The sequence below is a fragment of the Pseudophryne corroboree genome, chromosome 10, assembly GCF_028390025.1.
Source record: "Pseudophryne corroboree isolate aPseCor3 chromosome 10, aPseCor3.hap2, whole genome shotgun sequence".
In the NCBI taxonomy this organism is placed as follows: Eukaryota; Metazoa; Chordata; class Amphibia; order Anura; family Myobatrachidae; genus Pseudophryne; species Pseudophryne corroboree.
Window position 1 is genome coordinate 64,715,007 of NC_086453.1, and position 12,477 is coordinate 64,727,483.

General features: G+C 47.6%; 1 protein-coding gene across 2 annotated transcripts in view; it reads right to left on the reverse strand.

The window, feature by feature from the left end:
- Positions 1 to 11,579, reverse strand: part of PHLDB3 (pleckstrin homology like domain family B member 3) — an 87,080-nt gene extending 75,501 nt beyond the window's left edge. The window contains exon 1 of one of the 2 annotated variants that reach the window (XM_063942475.1): positions 11,312 to 11,579. The gene's annotated coding sequence lies outside the window, so the exon portion shown is untranslated. The remainder of the gene's footprint in view (positions 1 to 11,311) is intronic. The other variant, XM_063942473.1, reaches the window with a different exon arrangement.
- Positions 11,580 to 12,477: the final 898 nt, after the last annotated feature.

The following is a 12,477-nucleotide window of genomic DNA, read 5'->3' on the forward strand; positions in this document are numbered from 1 at the left end:
CCTGATTCCACAGCTTATCGCATTTATAGGTCCTAATTTCATAGTCCAATATAAAATGACAACTGCACGCCCACATGCCAAGCTGGTCACGTCTGAATGCGGCACCATCACTCCTTCCTTAATGAAAGGTTGCTAAATCAGATATTTAATTCTGGGAAAATATTGATAGTCTCCGTGATACTTTACATTCATAAAGTGCTCTTCTTAAAGCTGCAGAATCACTCAGGAAACTGTTTTTCCCAAAAGTGTCCCTTCTCTGTAGACGGCACCACCAGAGGTGCGCTACTTGCAGAATTACACACACACCCGTGATAGAAAAGCACAAACAAAAAAACAAAAAAGATCCCCATCTTTAAATATGGGAGGGGGGGGGGGCAGAGTGTGAACAGGAGGACCAATCAAAAGCTGCAATCCAGTGATTGTAAATGGGAGGAGCCTATTTACAGCTTATATATGGGCACATTATGAGATTCCTGCCTTTTTATTGTTAATGACACCAATCAGGTGCGATCAGCAAATGATTTGGCCCCACATGTGTGGTTAATTTAGGCACAGGACCGAAACAGGTTGCAATGGGCTTCCAACTTGATAATAAACCCATACATTCATACACGTGAGTTATCAATTGTAGTATTTAGCCATTTATCCACAATACATACAGTATATAATATGACCTTCTATGGCAAGCCCACCAACCAACATCACCCCCAGCATTACCAATAAAGATAGGTGGGGCTTTTGTAAAAGTTTATAAAGCAATTTGCCTGGGATGACAGGCAGAGCTGGATTTAAGGGTCAGGCCGCCCCCTAGGCACAATGATGTGTGAGAGAGCGAGAGCGAGAGATCCGTTCCCGGAAACCTGTCGACCGACTGCTGCAGACATGTATACAGTTGCATGGAGCAGGATTTGCACACTACAGGGTAGGTGCGGCCAGCAATAGGTTACCAGTGTGAGGGTCAAACCTCACACTATTCACTCCCCTCAGCAGGCGGCCGCTAATTGCGATAGAGCGGCCAGACTCGCACTAACAACCCACAAGCAAAACGAGGAGGGGGAGGGGGTTGGATTCCTGTGCCGCCCCCAACAGCTGCCGGCCCTAGGCACGTGCCTAGTGGGAAATACAACACTGATAACAGGCAAAATTGATGGATCTTGCTACAAACAGATAACGCCAGTTACTGAATTAGGGGGAGATGTATCAAAGTAAAGGGGGATACACACGGAGAGATCCGTGCTTAATTTCTAAGCAACCTGACTAGATTGCTTTGAAATTAAGCACGGATCTCTCAGTGGTATGCCCCATAGCGATATGCGACCCCACACATCGCTATCGCCGGTTCTAGATCGTGCCTGCATGCAAATGAGCGCCCTCCCCCCCTCCACTCAGCACACATCTCTATCATGTCTACCCCCCTTAAGATAAAATACCAACCAATCAGCTTATAATGGTCATTTTACAGGCTGCGAGGTCAATCCAATTCCGTGCGAAGGGTGCGAGGTGCCGTTGCCGCAGTATGTAAAAGCGAATGGGGCTTCAAATAAAAAAGTCGGTGAGTCGGCGGTACCGTAAGTGCAGCATATACTCTCCTCCCCCACCTCTACCCTAATTGGATAACCCCCTCTTCAGTCTTATAGACACATTTAACTCTACAAGGCAAAATATATGTTGGTTTGTGTGTTGCAGATGTTGTCAGAGGGTGCTTTGAGATTAGTTCTGACAGGACTTATCTTGTCATCTCTACAAATGACAGTTTAACCACCAGACTGTACTTCCGTGATAACTGTTCAAGTGCCAGAAGCAGGGGCAGGGTGCATTTTTATATAATGAGGAGACGCTTCACCAACGGACACTGTGCATACGTGTGTCTGTGTGACAGGCACCTTGTGACAAATAGGTGATGTGAATAGTTGTGAAAGAGGGAACAAAACTGCGTTCAGTGTACACAGACCGGGGCGTGCCTGCTGCCACGTCAGTCAGGTGGTAAACAGGTGGTATATGCTGTTTGAGCAAGAATGCTGTGCTGTTCTACACTTTGCAGTTACTTTACATGTACTGTACCTGTTATGATGGATTGGGTTCGGGAGACCGGCAGTCAGGATGCCGGTGGGTAGTCAGAATACCGACACCCCGACTGCCCAAATCCCGACAGGTGTGACAAACTAAACTAACACTAACCCTACCCCTCCATTACTGCAGCCTAGACCTCCCCCCGCAGCCTAACCCTAACCCTCCCTTTCTGCAGCCTGGGGTGGGTGTATAAACCCAGGTAAGTTAAAAAAAAGATCCACTACTGGGGCCGAAACGTCAACACTGAATTTCTTCTGTACACTTCAGTGATGACTGTCCTCCTATCTCTTAGATTGATGCATACCCACACAGTACCGGCTTCATGAGGTACAACAGTCTGTTAGTGCCAATATCTAACCAGTAACAGTGTGGCCACACCAAAATGCATAAAAGCTTACAAGTATGGTCAAGAGGCTCAGTTGTTGTTCAGACCAAAGAAGAAATAATCTCAGTGACTTCAACCGTGGCACGGTTCTTGTTGGCAGTTAGGGAGGGTGGGAGTTTGAGTATCTCAGAAACTGCCGATCTGAGATTTTCAGGCACAACAGTCTCTGGAGCTTACTGAGAACGGTGCACGCACCAAAAACCATCCAAGGAACAGCAGTTCTGTGGGTGAAGATGAGTGCACTCATAGAACAGCCAGATTAGTTCAAGTTGAGTAAAATGAAAGCAACTCAATACAACAGTGATGTGCAGAAGATATATTGCTAATGTAAAGGTGACATACTTGCATATATAGAAAGGAAGGCCAGCTAAGCTTTTCATATTGCATATTTACATGATAATAAAGGCAGACGTCAGCTGGTACTTCTCACAGTATGTTGTCCTACAGTCTATTAGTCCATCACTTATACCCCTTTTTTTTTTCATTTTTTTTTATTACTTGAAGCCCGAGGTGCGGTGCTTCATCACCCAGCGTCTGTGACCAAACGTGCTGGGGGCGTAGGTTCTTGGACCCTCTCCGAAAGGAGAAGGGCCCCGTTACTCCCCTACCCCTCAGAGCCAAAAGGCCTACTGAGGGGAAAAAAAAGGGACTGTGGGTCCCCCCTTGCCGAAGCGCAGGGGGACCCTCATGTATCCCCAAGGTTGGCCGAAGCTTCCCCCTGGGGATCGAAAACAGCCTCTGGCCCTCCCCAAAAGGACGGGGCCTCGGCAACTAGGGGAGAGGGTGGCCCATAAGGGTCTCACCTAAACCCCAAACAAAAAACCGTGACGTGACATACTACAAAACATAAATAAGTGCTGGTGCTGTGCACAAGTGCAAAACACGTGCATGTATAAATAAATAAATAAGCCCCAGCCAGAAGGCCGGGGGGATATAAAAAATTATCCTTGCCCTAGCCAGAAGGCCAGGGCAAAGGAAAGTGGGTGCAGACAGGAAGGGTTGAAGTGTTACGTGCTAAAGTGCCTTCGTGCATTGGTGGTCCGAGTTCCCAGTGCATTTCCAGCACCCCTGTCCCTTCCAGTTCCAGGGGCACAAAACACCTCCATCACTTATACCCCTTTCACACATACAGCTATATCCCTGCATGTGTGAACGGAAACAACCGGGAACTAAATACAGAGTACACAACCCTGCTCCCGACCAGGGTCATGGAGCGGAGACCCAGGAATTTACCAGCTTGCTAGGCCCAGCCAGTTCCCGGATCACATGTCTCCCAATCGCCGCCACTACAGTTCAGGTTTAAAGTATAGCCTTGATTCATCCAGATGGTTAAATCAAATTGGCTGAGGTACTAATTAAGCCACATGCGCTCAAGCATGGATATCCTGAAAACATGGACTGTAATGGCAGAATTTGTGAACCTCTGATTTATAGCAGAATAATGTAGTCTGTTCATTAGTAACTAGTAATATCACTGAGGTTTTTTGTGACTAATCTTCGCCCTATGTTATGATTTTGTCCTCCAGGTGTGATGCGTTCTGCTCCCTGTCTGCCATGTGTCAGTGGTGCCAAACAAAAACAGGGGCATGACAGAAGCTTGTGACCAAACAAAAAACCCTAAACAGATTGTGTCCCTTTACTGGCAGACCTTGTATATCAGTCCCATCCATCACTCCAAAGACTTCATTGTGTACAGGGTTTAAACCTGCCAGATGGTTCACCACTAACGAAAGAAAAAAAAAAAAAACATTCACAAACTAACAAAAAAATATATATTAACTTTTATGGGAATGTTTATGTCCCTCATAACAGCACAGCGGTGAGGCCTGGCCAGGATGCTTTTTAGCCCAATTTCACAGTTCACTATTCATATGGTCTGAGCTGAAAGCTTACACACTTTAGATTTATAGTGGGAGGGCAGAGAGTTTGGAAAAAGAAGGAATACAGCCCAGCATGACAAAGGGTAGAGGACTAGATATGATTAGTAACAGCATCAGGGCCTACTTGTAGTAACTCTGAAATAAGCACAATTACCGAATAGTAAGCAGAAACATTGTTTTGTTTTGTTTTTTTGCATTAAATTTTGTAAAAATATACATTTCACTAGTTACCAGCACCGTCAAAATGCTGAAACAACATAACAATAATGTTACAGCCGCCGGCTGTGCGCGGCTGAACGGAGCAACACTTGAACGGCTCTGTCAGGCGCCACCTAGTGGCCACCGGTGTGCAAAACACTTGAATTCCCCCCATAATGGTGAGGCTGAGCATTTTATTATATAGGATGACGGCCGCCTTTTATTCATATTCAGTTTGTAAGCAACAGGTCCTTAAATAAAACAACAAAATGGCGGTAGAACGACTGAATGTTATTTTATATTCATAACAACTAAGTGCACCCAAGATGGCTGCCAACCCCTTACTATTCTTAATATTTATTCCGCTTACAAAATGGCTGCCACCACAGCATGTATACGATGGGTACACCTTAACGCCATGTCACGTACTGTACTTTGCATCAATTATCGTATAGCCGCTTTTCGCAGCAGTGCACACGCTAAGCCGCCGCCCTCTGGGAGTGAATCTTAGCTTAGCAGAATTGCGAACGAAACATTCGCAAAATTGCGAATAGAAATTTCTTAGCAGTTTCTGAGTAGCTCGACACTTACTCTGCCACTGCGATCAGGTCAGTCAGTTTCGTTCCTGGTTTGACGTCACAAACACACCCAGCGTTCGCCCAGCCACTCCCCCGTTTCTCCAGCCACTCCCCGGGTTTTTCCCAGAAACGGTAGCGTTTTTTCATACACTCCCATAAAACGTCCAGTTTCCGCCCAGAAACACCCACTTCCTGTCAATCACACTACGATCACTAGAACGAAGAAAAAACCTCGTAATGCCGTGAGTAAAATACCAAACTTCTTAGAAAATTTACTTGGCGCAGCCGCAGTGCGAACATTGCGCATGCGCAGTTAGCGGAAAATCGCACCGATGCGAAGGAAAATAACGAGCGAACAACTCGGAATGAGGGCCACTGTTTCTAGAAAGATGACGGTCTTCCTGAGGTGATAATGTACCGAGTGACTAGTGACTACGTTCCTGCTTCAGAAGATGCTTAGGCCTGTACAATTTATTCAGCTCATTGTTACTGGAGTGAAAATGAGCGCATCAGTAATAGTCGGCCATGGGAAAGCCACACTTCGCTGCCTTTCCTAGGCCCCAGTGACAGTAGCGGTAATCAGATATGGCGTCAGTTATCGTCTTACAGTTCCCATTATATTTTGGGTACATCGCCAATAAAAGTGAATAGTGAGCAGCTGTCAAATATAACACCGCCTGTGACCTTGTGTCCCTAATAGGTGTCAAGGCACCACAACCTGTATCCTCTCCATAGAAGCGCCATATGTTAGTGGGATAATAAGACTACAATTAAAGTCCTGTCGTTAATTACCTCAGAGAGCCAGGTAACCCATTAGCACTCACATAGCAGGCACTTTAAAGTGCAGGTGATTTATAACAGAATGACTTTAACAGCAATATCAAGTTAAAAATACAGATGGATATTTTCTTGAGCCTGTGCTCCTAGAATCAGGTTTTATACTGTGCATGAATTATAAACAAAAACTTTCTCCCGGCGTCCCTGAGGCCTATTAAAGTGGTGGGAACATGACCACACGCATACAGGGCAAAAATAGCATCTGCCGTCATCTCCTAACTGTACACGGGTGTAGTATGGTATGCCGGCGGGCAGGCTCCCGGCAGCCAGCATATCGTCGCCGGAATCCCGACCGCCGGCATACCGACAGCTGGGCAAGCGCAAATGAGCCCCTTGCAGGCACGGTAGCGCGCTAAGTGCGCCACGCTATCTATTCTCCCTTCAGGGGGGTTGTGGACCCCCAAGAGGGAGAAAAGGTGTCGGTATGCCGGGTGTTGGGATTCCGGCGCCGGTATACTGTGCACCGGGATCCCAACAGCCGGCAAACTGTAGACCACCCCTGTACACCAATACCCAGCAAGTCTGATAATTACCGGGATACTATGGGGGCCACATCTTAAGACCCCCGTACGCTACAGTATTAGGCTAATTGCTCAATACCACTATAGCAGGCATGTCCAAACTGCGGCCCTCCAGCTGTTGAGAAACTACACATCACAGCATGCCCTGACACAGCTTTAGCATTCTCTGACAGCAAAACTGTGTCAAGGCATGCTGGTATATGTAGTTTCACAACAGCTGGAGGGCCGCAGTTTGGACATGCCTGCACTATAGGTTTCGCCGAGTCTGGCCAGGGTAAAGACTCCTAAGCTGAGGGATCCTTACAGTTTTTTGTCTATCACAAATCTACGATGATAGGAGAAGATCTCCCACCTCCCACTGCCCCAGTCTGGTGTCCGGGCTATTCTACGTTATGTTCACACAATGTGTATAGATAGCTTCGGATATAGCCCTTTTCCAGAGGACTATTTTTGGGCATTGTACCCTTGTGCTGGCCACAATCCAGGCTCTGTCGTTATCCGTCTCCTACTTGCCAGGATCTAGTGAAAAATATAGGGAGATTCCAGGTTCTAAACTATAGCAGACGGACTGTGCAGCATCCTGCAATGCTTGCTGCGTAAAGTAAGACCTTGTAATACCTCTTTACTGATATCCCGCCTACAGTATGCATGTCATGGGTCTTCAACCTGCGGCCCTCCAGCTACTGTGGTACTACACATCCCAGCATGCCCTGCCACCGTTTTCCTATTTAGGCATGCTAAAACTGAGGCAGGGCATGCTGAGATATGTAGTTCCACACACCCTTTTTCATGAACAGTCCCAGCCGCCACTCTGCCCTCCAAACGCTGCAGCATGATTTGGGGGGGGGGCAGGGGGGGTACTGCAAGTGGTCAGTCGACTGTCGTGCAAACCACAGCATCCAAGTGACATATACTGTAGTTATCTATCATTGTAATTAAACTAATAAAAAGATTAATTTTGCCCAAAATATGAGCCTGGCTGCAAATAAGGGATATGATATCCCCGCAGCCATAGGCCCCTTCCATCAGACACAGAATGCTCTGCTCCTGGACTTCCCTCTCAACTGAAGCTTTCAGTCACCTGTGTTGAACACAGGAGAGGGAAGTCCTGGGGCAGAGCACTTTATGTCTGATGGAATGGGGTCATGTTTAAGGGTCTGCAGCCAATGTTAGACTCTAATACAGTGTTTCCCAACCTCGGTCCTCAAGGCACACTAACAGTCCTGGTTTTAGTGATATCCAGGCTTGAATACAGGTGACTTAATTAGTACCTCAGTTATTTTGATGTAACCATCTGTGCTGAAGCCTGGATATCACTAAAACCTGCACTGTTGGTGTGCCTTGAGGACCGTGGTTGGGAATGCCTGCTCTAATAGCATAATATTTTATGCTGGGCACACACGGTCAGATAAAATTCCTGTCAGACAGACAAACATTCTGGGCGGGGTGTATCATACATTGCATCTTGAATACGATGCATCCCGCCACTGATTGCATGTATAGCTGCGTTTATTAACACAATACGCATATAGATTTCAGCAAAGGACAGCTCTCCGATAAGACATGTCGTTTGCGGTGGGTAGACTTCCAGAAGTCCTTCTGCGCATACACGGCCGCCAGCGCAAGACCCGGGGAACACTGGAATCCTATTGGATCCCTCTCGGGGACTGTTGCGGTTAGAAGCCAATAGACCATCTATTGGGTCCAATCTCTGGATAATATTGCTTGGGGCATATGGGGAATGCGGCGAAATGGCTTTTCTGTCATCGATGCATCCCGCCCTTTATCTGACAGGCGGTAAACCAGCAGATATAATGGGCATACATGGTGAAATATATCACAGTGTATATCGCCACCATATATGGGTTCCTTTACACGAGAGGAGACATTTCCCCGCTCCTCCGCTGTGATGGAATGGAACGATGTTACTCAGCTGCTGCATACACTGAGGCGGTCAGCTAGCAACTCTAAAAGTATCACACCAGACAGACATTCTGGACGATTCAACGGCGTCTAACCAATCAATATCTTGAAACCGGTTGTGCACATATACAATACAATTATCTGGACGGACCGCTGAAATCAGGTGGGTCGCCCAGATAATTGTATAATGTATGGCCAGCAAAGGAAATGGCAAATCCCATAAGCCAAGGAACTATAACACAGCTGGAAGCAGAAATTTGTTTTAGCTCTAAAGGTGGGTACCCACTGATGGATATATCTGCACACTGAAGGATATATCTATAAGCGGATCGGGCAGTGTGTTGTGCATACACACTGCCCAATCCGTCGTGACTGACGTCATGAACTGGGCGGACATTTACATGAGCCCGCCCAGTTGAGCAGTCAATCACCGCTGGCTGGTGCAGCATGTGTACAGGCGGTCAGCTGACCGCGCGTACACACAGCCCGATGCACCAATATAACTGTAGCCATCAGCAGTACTGCAGGGCCGACGGGATATGTATGTGAACGCCATTGTTCACAGACATATCGCTGGACCCGCAATATATCGGCCATTTAATTGAACGACTGATGTATTGACCAGAGGGGTGTAGTATGGCTGACCGATGGGTCAGGAGACCGGCAGTCAGCATACTGACGCCGGGATCCCGGCAGCATACCAACGCCGGGTTCCCCGCAGGGGGGAGCGAGTGCAGCAAGCCCCTTGCGGGCTCGCTGCGCTCGCCATGCTGCAGGCTCAGTGGCGACCTGTGATCCCCACGGGTTCTATTCCCACGAGTGGAAATAGTCCCTGTTGATCAGCATGCCAACCGTTGGGATAGTGAGGGCCGGGATGCTAGAGGAGGTCATGTGACCATCGGTCTCCTGACCGCCGGTCACATGAATACCACCCGGCCAGAGTGTACTTAGTACCCCTTTCCCCTGACCATACAGTGTGATTGGCTCCTACATTATACATAATTGCCCACAATTTAAAAAAAATTAAATCTAAAGTTGTAAAAGGAATATATATATATATTAACACTGGACATATACTTAGAACACAGATGTAATGCTTTGCGATACAAGCATTCCTTACATGCTAACAGCAACACAAACCGCACATGTATAGGATATCAGCCAGGCTTTAAGTGATAAGACAAAAATAGTAAGATGCATTTAAAAAAAAAAAAAAAATTTAAGTACTTTGAACACAGACCTCAAGCTGTAACGTGTTAGCGGCGCCCCAGCAGCGGGTAATGGATATTCATTTCCTTTCCTAAGTCATTGAGTGAAACCCAGTAAGCAGGATAATCAATGCCAGATCTGCCATAGCATTTAATCAAAGGTAAATACATAGCATTGCACTGGCCTGTACCAACAGTGAGCGCTTACATACGCAGCAATTACGGATTATTATACGCCGTCCATCCTGATCAATGCTGTTTCACAAATCCATCATGTTATATAAACTATCCCCAGACTATTGTATACTTCACAGCTCAGCTGGCTTGATTAAAGAACCCCCCATATATCCGCTGCATGTAAACAAACACTCCAGAGTAACGCCAGGGGGGGGGGATGCTATGGGGAATGGCATTACTTTGAAGTTCTATTTGAAACTTTCATCTCATACTGGACAAACAGCTGTCTGTATTTAAGCGGTATGGCACATCTGCTTGGCCCTGTAATATGGGATTATACCAGCCTTCTATTGGAGGGGTGTAATACAGGTATATATATAGCACTTGTTGTATGATGTATATTACATTTGTAGGGAAGTGTAGCAATAACTGGCTTGCACAGCGAATTACACACACACTGTATACTGTGTATACACTGATTACAGCCAGATATACACACTGATCACCACTTGGAAGTTTATACAATGGGGATCATTGGTCCCTATAGTAAACAGGGATTTTGTTGTCATGAAGCAACCAGAGTGCACATACCATGCTTTTACGGGTATGGGTCGTTGGGTCAACCCAACTTAGGTCAACATGTACTAGGTTGACAGATCAAAAGGTCGACATGAGGTTTTTGGCTGTTTTTGGTGTAGTTTTCTCCGTAAAGTCACGGGGAACCCATATTCGTGCACCGTGTCGCTTCGCTCGCCATGCTTCGGGCAAGGTTACCGTTCCAATCGTAGTCCACGTGCATCGTTAAGTATGAAAAAAAATCCCAAAAATGTGAAAAACTCATGTCAACCTTTTGAGCTGTCAACCTAACGTTCATGTCGACCTAAGTTGTATTGACCTAACGACCGTAGCCCGCTTTTACTACAGCTGCACCATTAGATACATGCCTGGGTAGCAGACAGGGTGCATACCGCCCAACATGACCCTCTCCAGGAGGGACACAAGGCTCTGCTTCTGGACTTTTCTCTTCATTTATGATTGACGGCCACTGTGTTGAACATGTAAATGGATGAGAAAGGTGTTTCAGCACAGGTGATGGCAATCATACAGTAAGAGGAAAGTACAGGAGCAGAGCATTCTGTCCCTCCTGGAGAGGGTCATGTTGGGAGGTATGCGGGTGTTAGTAGGGCATCTTTGAATGTAGTGACCCTCTAACCAGTACCTCCTGCAGATCATCAGTTCACTTATCTCTAGGGGAACCTGTAGTACATACACGGAGATGTTTAAGTCATGCTGTATTCCTTCTACAGAAGGAACTTACAGTGCTCAAGCCTGGGATTGCTGGGCATACTGGGACTTTTAGTGCCACAAAGCCTGGAGACTGACATGTTGCTTTTCAATGCATATTGGCATGTAGTGCAGAGTATTATGGTGAGTGCTCACAGCTGAACTTTACACAGTCCCTGCAAATAATTTCTTACGTGATCTGCCTGTTCTCCAGTACAGGTGTGTATTTAGCAGTCTAGCAATGCCTTACCTTGCTGAAGTGTGATCCCACTGCTGCTTCCAGCAGAACCAAGGGCAAAGTCTTCCCTCCAGTCACCAGGTACAAGTCCACAGACAGATCCAGTTACACAACAAGCGTAATCACCCTGCTACACAGCCATACAGGTAGCATGCATGCTCTGGGATCCTGGCATAGCCTGTGTGAGTGTAATACAGAGACTCACATGAGAGTGTGACAGAGTGAATGATTCACAGATACTGGCTGTGTAGGATCAGCCCCCTTCCCTGTGTCACACCTCATTCCCCAATCCCTCCCTCCTCTACTGTCTACTCCTGACTCTCAGCCCCCTGCCCCCTCCTGCCTCTTACAGCCCCCTTCCCTGTGTCACACCTCATTCCCCAATCCTTCCCTCCTCTACTGTCTACCCCTCTCATCCCCCTCCTGCCTCTTACAGCCCCCTTCTCTATGTCACACCTCATTCCCCAATCCTTCCCTCCTCTCCTGTCTACTCCTGACTCTCATCCCCCTGCCCCCTCCTGCCTCTTACAGCCCCCTTCCCTGTGTCACACCTCATTCCCCAATCCTTCCCTCCTCTACTGTCTACCCCTCTCATCCCCCTCCTGCCTCTTACAGCCCCCTTCTCTATGTCACACCTCATTCCCCAATCCTTCCCTCCTCTCCTGTCTACTCCTGACTCTCATCCCCCTGCCCCCTCCTGCCTCTTACAGCCCCCTTCCCTGTGTCACACCTCATTCCCCAATCCTTCCCTCCTCTACTGTCTACCCCTGACTCTCACACCCCTCCTGCCTCTTACAGCCCCCTTCCCTGTGTCACACCTCATTCCCCAATCCTTCCCTCCTCTACTATCTACCCCTGACTCTCACACCCCTGCCCCCTCCTGCCTCTTACAGCCCCCTTCCCTGTGTCACACCTCATTCCCCAATCCTTCCCTCCTCTACTGTCTACCCCTGACTCTCACATCCCTCCTGCCTCTTACAGCCCCCTTCCCTGTGTCACACCTCATTCCCCAATCCTTCCCTCCTCTACTGTCTACCCCTGACTCTCATCCCCCTGCCCCCTCCTGCCTCTTACAGCCCCCTTCCCTGTGTCACACCTCATTCCCCAATCCTTCCCTCCTCTCCTGTCTACTCCTGACTCTCATCCCCCTGCCCCCTCCTGCCTCTTACAGCCCCCTT